The sequence below is a fragment of the Physeter macrocephalus genome, chromosome 11, assembly GCF_002837175.3.
Source record: "Physeter macrocephalus isolate SW-GA chromosome 11, ASM283717v5, whole genome shotgun sequence".
Taxonomy (NCBI): Eukaryota; Metazoa; Chordata; class Mammalia; order Artiodactyla; family Physeteridae; genus Physeter; species Physeter macrocephalus.
The window spans coordinates 68,965,774-68,973,540 of record NC_041224.1 but is presented as its reverse complement, the minus strand read 5'-3'; the positions used below and the strand labels follow the sequence as shown (position 1 = coordinate 68,973,540).

General features: G+C 40.7%; 1 protein-coding gene and 1 non-coding gene across 6 annotated transcripts in view; one reads left to right on the top strand and one right to left on the bottom strand.

Moving 5' to 3' along the window:
* CHRNA5 (cholinergic receptor nicotinic alpha 5 subunit) overlaps positions 1-7,767 on the top strand; it is a 76,862-nt gene that overhangs the window by 35,772 nt on the left and 33,323 nt on the right. The window lies entirely within an intron of this gene.
* LOC112066302 (small nucleolar RNA SNORD116) lies at positions 379-471 on the bottom strand. The gene has a single exon (XR_002892544.1). It is a non-coding gene; the product is annotated as a small nucleolar RNA SNORD116 (small nucleolar RNA).

Here is a 7,767-nt window from a genome sequence, read left to right as displayed (position 1 = left end):
TTTTTTTTTTTTAGATTCCATATATATGTGTTAGCATATGATATTTGCTTTTCTCTTTCTGACTTCCTTCACTCCGTATGACAGACTCTAGGTCCATCCCCCTCACTACAAATGACTCAATTTCATTTCTTTTTATGGCTGAGTAATATTGCATTGTATATATGTGCCATGTCTTTATCCATTCATCTGTCGATGGACGCTTAGCTTGCTTCCATGTCCTGACTATTGTAAATAGTGCTGCAATGAACATTGTGTTACATGCCAAGCAGGTTAATATTGTATTAGATAAATTGTTGTTTTATGGCAGGTATTAACACATTCACAATGTTTCAGTTCAACTGTGAATTGTTTTTTTTATTATTTTTATTTTTATTTTTTGGACCTCAGTTTCGATGAGGAGACGGTAGAGTCTTCTCCCTCATTTTGTTCAGATTTTCCAAGGAATGCATACAAGGGAGTCATCATCGATCCGAGCATGTGCTGGGACGCTGCAGAACCCGACAGGGCAGGCCGCGTGGCTCTGCGGAGGAGCCAGTGACCCCAGAGTACTCCAGCAGCCTGGGGAATCCACAGCCCCCAGGCCAGTCAGCAAGAGGAACAGTCAATCCATGCTTGCAGCCACTGGGCCCATCTGTGGAAACCCTAATATCCAGTGGCACAGCTTGGGGTGCTTGAAGGCCTACCGTCCTGAGGTATCCACAGCCACGCTCGGCACCCTGGGCCTACCTCAGTTCTTCCAGGTCTCCCTACCACCTCCAGTCCTCAGACCACGCGAAGGTCTTCTTGTCTTCACTGACGGCCAGCCTTGCCCAGCAAGTGCACCTGAGAAGTAGACATAAATCATGCAGGCTTCAGAATTGGACCCGGGTCCTCAGAGAACACGATTCATGCAAACATTTACCTGGGCGTGAGCCCTGCACCTGCTTCCCAAGTACCTCTATCACTTAGGAGAACTGAATGCATGTCTGACAGCACAACTGCAGGAAGGTAGGCACGTAGGTGGGCCCGTGTGTGAGAGGGTGTATGTGTGTGCGCGTGCGTGTGTCTGTGATTGCGCGCGAGGATGTGCTTGCGGGTTTCTGTGTGTGCCTCTGTATCCGCGTCTTGGTCTCTGTGTGTCCCTTGCTCCTCTGCAGAGCCTCGAACAGTAAAAGCCACACCTTATACACAGAGCCCCAGCCTCGGACCCTCCCACTGAATGGAGAAAGACCCCAGTCGCCTTCAGGAGGCCACATGCGAACTTTGACCCCAATGGGCTGTTGAAATAGGCCATGGGCTCCCACTCTCCAGCAGCCCTGCCTTCTGACCAAAGCACATAGACTTGAGGAACCAGCCTCCCGGCCGTGGGTGTCACATCTATGTGGACCTGGAGACCCTGCCAGCTACTAGCACATCTGATGTGCAATTGGGGCCACTCCCAGCGCTTCCAGGAACAAGGGAGCCTCCCATGGGCAGGCTGACACCGCCCTGCAGCCGGCTGGCTACAGGCAAGATGCAGCCTGTCTTCCTCTCAAGGGGCCAAAGGAATTCAGCCCAGGTGCCACTTCAGGCCAACTAGGCCAGATCACCTTCCGGGGACCCGCAGGGATGCCGACCACGGGAAGCAGTGGTCTTCAGCAACCATGACCCAGGGTCAAACCCCACGGTGGAAACTAGGCCACCTTCCCGGCCACGTTCCAGCCAGCTCCCCAGCCGGCAGGATTTGCGGCCCTGACCCCCAAGGAAACGCTCAAACGCTCAAGTGCTCAACAGCCTTGTCCCACGTGCCCTCCTCCTGCCTGCAGGGCGACTCGACCCGACTGAAAGCCACAGATGTCATGCAAACACGCGGACACCGAGCACCAGGGAAGGTAGCAAGCATGTCTGCTTTGATGACGGCGACCCCACCCCACGCAACCTGGCACCTCTCCTCTGACACAGCGACACTACTGAGGACCTCACAGAGATCCAAGGCACTGTCCACGAGGACCACAGACAGACTTCAAATGGAAGACCACTGCCACGCGAGGGGACCTGGAACCCTGAAAGGGAGCAAGTGGCTGTCCATGGCAGCCGTGAATTGTTGTTTTTACATGACACAGTATTGTTTTTCAAACCTAGCTCAGTTTCTATCCGTAGCTTCCCTGAACTGTACAAAGACTTCATTCAGTGACCTGTGGAGAACAAAAATATTTATTTTTGTCCCAGTGAATTGAGACTGCTTGTACACTTTTGGAGAAATATGTGAATTTATAAAGATTTTGTATATACTTGTTTAGAAAGTTGATTACATCCTTTGATGCAGTTAGTTTTTAAGTTAGGTATAGTCTCATTTGTCTATTTTTGTTTGTATTGCTTGTGCTTTTGGTGTCATTACCAAGAAATCATTGCCAAATCCAGTATCATGAAGCTTTTCCCCTATGTTTTCTTCTTGGAGTTTTATGGTTTGGGGTCTTAAATTTAGGTCTTTAATCCATTTTTAGCTGATTTTTGTATATGGTGTTAGGTAAGCATCCACCTTAATTCTTTTGCATGTGGCTAACCAGTTTTCCCAACACTATTTGTTGAAGAAACTGTCCTTTCCCACATTGAGTGGTCCTGGCACCTTTGTCCTGTAAGCCTTTTAATGACTTCATAATATTTCATGTAATGGATATGTTATACTCTCATTGTTTGTTTTGTTTCCAGATTTTTGCTACAGTGTTTACTGTGGTAAACATTCTTGTGCATATGTCCTTATGTACTGGTGCTTTTATCGCTATGGGAGTTAGGTGTGGGGTTGCTGAATTAAGGGAATATATACTTTTATTTTTTGATAAATTTTGCAAGATTAAAATATTACAAGATTACTTTTCCAAAAGGCAGTAACACTCTACATTTCTATCACCAGTGTTTGAGAGAAGCAGGATTCTTCTTTTATCCTAGGACCATTGGTATCAGGAAGGCCTCTCCCAGGGGAGGGATCACATGTATGACTAAGAAAAATAAAGATGTTTCTCTATATTGTTATATATGTTAGTGCTTAACATTTCAATGCATAAAGAGTCCCCTATTCTCATTTTCCATAACCTCAAGAAGCCTACTGAGTAAGTGGAAAGAGGATTGATCTGGGTTGCAATTAGAGTTCTGTGATTAACTGGCACTTAACCTATAAAGGTGGAATCACTTGTTACGGAAAAACCATGGACTTGGGTGACAAACCTGGCTTCAAAGCCTTGTGACAAGTCAGCTTCCCAGCCTTTTGCTGTATGATCCTGGGCAAATGACAACCTTTCAGAACTTTAGTCTCTTCACTTATAAAGGATGTTCGTACATTTGCTGTTGACACTTTAAAAATGTACTGTTGAGGTTTACAAAGAAAAAAAATGTGCAGTTGATATTACTCAAATGCTGGCTTAGTCCATTTGGGCTGCTATAGCAAAATGCCACACACTGAGTAGCTTATACACAACAGGAATTTATTTCTCACACTTCTGGGGGCTGGAAGTCTGAGATCAGTGTGGTTGGATGAGGGCCCTCTTCCAGGTCTCAGACTTCTTGTTGTGTCCTCTTATGGCAGAATGTGCTAGGGAGCTCTCTGGAGCCTTTTTATAAGGCCCTAGCCCTGTTCATGAGGATTCCACCCTCATGACTGAAGCACCTCCCAAAGGCCCTACCTACCAATACCATAACCTTTGGAGGTTAGGATTTCAACATGAATTTTGGGAAGAAACAAACATTCAGATCATTCAAGTACAATAATCTATTATTAAAATAGTTATCACAATAGACTATTAAAGGCAAAACCATGGAGACAGTAAAAAATTCAGTGATTGCCGGGGGTTGAAGGGGGAGAGATGAATAGGCAGAGCACAGAGGATTTTTAGGGCAGTGAAAATACTGTAGGATGCCATAATGATGGGTTCATGCCATCATACATTTGTCCAAACCCATAGGATATATAACATCAAGAGGCAATTGTAATGTAAACTATAGATTTTGGTGATAATGATGTATCACTGTAGGTTCATCAGTTGCAAGAAATGTTCTGCTCTGGTGGGGATGTTGATAATGGGGGAGGCTATGCATGTGGAGGGGGCAGGGCATATAAAAATCTCTGTACCTTCCCCTCAGATTTGCTATGAACCTCAAACTGCTCTAAAAGGTATTATTTTTTTAAATTGTTTATGATCACCATAGTAAGTCTGGTTAACATCTGCCACCATACACAGTTACAAATTTTTTTCTTGTGATGAGAACTTTCAAAATTCACTCTCTTAGCAGCTTTCAAATATGTAACATGGTTTTATTAACTACAGTCACCATGCTGTACATTACGTCCCCATGACTTATTTTATAACGGGAATTTTTTACCTTTTGAGCCCCTTCACCCATTTCTCCCACCCCACACTCCCTGTTCCTCTGTATCTGAACTGGGTTTTTCTTTTGTTTTTCCTATTTTTGTTTTTAAAGTTTCCACATATAAGTGAGATCATATAGTATTTGTCTTTCTCTGTTTGACTTATTTCACTTAGCATAATGCCCTCAAGGTCCATCCATGTTGTCGCAAATGGCAGGATTTCCTTCTTTTTGATGGTTGAATAACATTCCATTGTGTGTGTATGTGTGTGTGTGTATATATATATCACATTTTCTTTATTCATCCATTGGTGGACACTGAGGTTGTTTCCATATATCTTGGCTATTGTAAGTAATGCTGCAATGAACATGGGTTACATATATCTTTTTGAGTTAGTGTTTTTGTTTTCCTTGGGTAAAGCCCGTGAAGTAGAATTGCTGGATCACATGATAGTTATATTTTTAATATTTGAGGAACATCCATACTGTTTTCCGTAATGGCTGTACTGATTTACATTCCCACCAATAGTGCACAAGGGTTCCCTTTTCTCTACATCCTCACCAGTGCTTCTCAGTACCTTTTCATGTACTTATTGGCCAGCTGTATGTCTTCTTTGTAAAAGTGTTTATTCAGATCCTCTGCCCATTTATTAATTAGATAGTTTGGGGGTTTTTTTTGCCATTGAATTGTATGTGTTCTTTATATATTTTGGATATTAACCCCTTATCAGATATATGATTTGCAAATAATTTCTCCCATTCTGTAGGTTGCCTTTTCATTTTGTTGGTAGTTTTCTTTGCTATGTAGAAGCTTTTTAGTTTGATGTAGTTCCACTTGTTTATTTTTGCTTTTCTTGGCTTTGCTTTTGGTGTCAAATCCAAAGAATCATCACCAAGACCAATGTCAAGGAGCTTACTGCCTATGTTTTCCTCTAGTTTTATGGTTTCAGGTCTTATGTTCACGTCTTTAATCCATTTTGTGTTAATTTTTGTGTATGGTATAAGATAGTGGTCCAGTTTCTTTCTTTTGCATACGTCTGTCCAGTTTCCCCAGGACCATTTATTGAAGAGGCTGTCCTTTCCCCAGTGTGTATATCTATCTATATACATTTTAAAAATAGAAGTATAGTTGACTTACCATATTATATTAGTTTCAGATGTAAAATGTACTGATTCAATATTTTTATAGATTACACACCATATAAAGGTATTGACTGTGTTCCCTGTGCAGCATATTACATCCCTGTGACTTATTCATTTTATAACCCTTTGTATATTCTTGGCTCCTTTATCATAAATCAGTTGACCATATATGTGTAGGTTTATTTGTGGAATCTCTATTCTGTTCCACTGATCTATGTGTCTGTTTGTATGACAATACCATACTGTTTTGATTGCTATAGCTTTGTAATGTAGTTTGAAATCAGGGAACGTGATCCCATCAGCTTTGTTCTTTCTCAAGATTGTTTTGGCTATTTGGAGTCTTTGGCGTTTCCATACAAATTTTTGGATTATGTATTCTATTTCTGTGAAAAGTGCCATTGGAATTTTGATAGAGATTGTATTGAATCTGTACATTGCTTTGGGCAATGTGGACATTTTAACAATACTAATTCTTCTAATCCATGAGCATAGTATATCTCTTCCTTTATTTGTGTCTTCTTCAATTTCTTTCATCAATGTCTTACAGCTTTCATTCTACAGGTTTGTCACCTCCTTGGTTAAATTTATTCCTAGGTATCTTTTTCTTTTTGATGCAGCTGTAAATGAGATTGTTTTCTTAACGTCTCTTTCTGATAGTTTGTTATTAGTGTATACAAAAGCAACAGATTTTTGTATATTCATTTTGTATCCTGCAACTTTCAACTGAATTCCTTTATTCTAAAAGTTATTTGATGGAGTCTTTAGGGTTTTCTCTCTGTATAATATCATGTCATCTGCAAATAGTGACAGTTTTACTTCTTCCTCTCCTATTTGGATGCCTTTTATCTATTTTTCTTGCTTAATTGCTCTTGCTGGGATTTCCAATACTATGTTGAATAAAAGTGGTGAGAATGGGCATCCTTGTCTTGTTCCTGATCTTAGAAGAAAAGCTTTCAGCTTTTCACCACTGAGTATGATGTTACCTATGGACTTGTTGTATATGGCCTTTCTTATGTTGAGGTATGTACCCTCTATATCCGCTTTGTTGAGAGTTTTTAATCATAAATGGATGCCGAATTTTGTCAAATGCTTTTCTGCATCTATTGAGATGACCATATGATTTTCTTGAATTTAATTTGATATTTTTATTCAGCAGGTTCTTATTAGTTATCTATTTTATACATATTAGCGTATATATGTCAATCCCAATCTCCCAATTCATCCCACCAGCACCCCCAACACCCCGCTTTCCCCTCTTGATGTCCATACGTTTGTTCTCTACATCTGTGTCAAGCATATGATTTTTATCCTTCATTTTGTTAATGTGTATCACACTGATTGACTTCTGGATATTGAATCATCCTTGCATCCCTTGAACAAATCCCGCTTGACCATAGTGTATGATTGTTTAAATGTATTGTTAAATTTGGTTTGCTAATATCTTGTTGAGGATTTTTGCATCTATGTTCATCAGGGATATTAGTCTGTTATTTTCTTTTCTTGTGGCATCCTTGTCTGATTTTGGTATCAGGGTAGTGTTTGCCTTGTAAAATGAGTTTGGAAGTGTTCCTTCCTATATTTTGGAAGCATTTGAGAAAGACTGGTATTCATTCTTCTTTAAATGTTTGGTAGAATTCACCAGTGAAGTGCTTGCTTGGTCCTGGACTTTTGTTTGCTGGGAGGAACAAAGTCTTAATTTTTAAAAAATAGACTATTCCTGGGAAAGTTATAAAACATCAAGAAGAGATAAGGAAAATAAATGCAGTGGCATTGCACATTTTTATGTTTATTAAGAAAACTTATGGGATAATTGTTCAGATAGCTTTTCTGAAGGTTATACCTATACTGTTCGTTATATTTTCTCAATTCTGATTTACTACTATATTTGTACATCTATTTCTCAGTCATTAGTTAGTCGTAAAGAGGTTCTCTTTTTTTTATTATTATTTTTTAACATCTTTATTGGGGTATAATTCCTTTACAATGGTGTGTTAGTTTCTGCTTTACAACAAAGTGAATCAGTTATACATATACATATGTTCCCATATCTCTTCCCTCTTGTGTCTCCCTCCCTCCCACTCTCCCTATCCCACCCCTCTAGGTGGTCACAAACCACCTAGCTGATCTCCCTGTGCCATGCGGCTGCTTCGCACTAGCTATCCACCCTACGTTTGGTAGTGTATATATGTCCATGCCACTCTCTCACTTCGTCACAGTTTACCCTTCCCCTTCCCCTTCCCCATATCCACAAGTCCAGGCTCTAGTAGGTCTGTGTTTTATTCCCGTCCTACTCCTAGTCTCTTCATG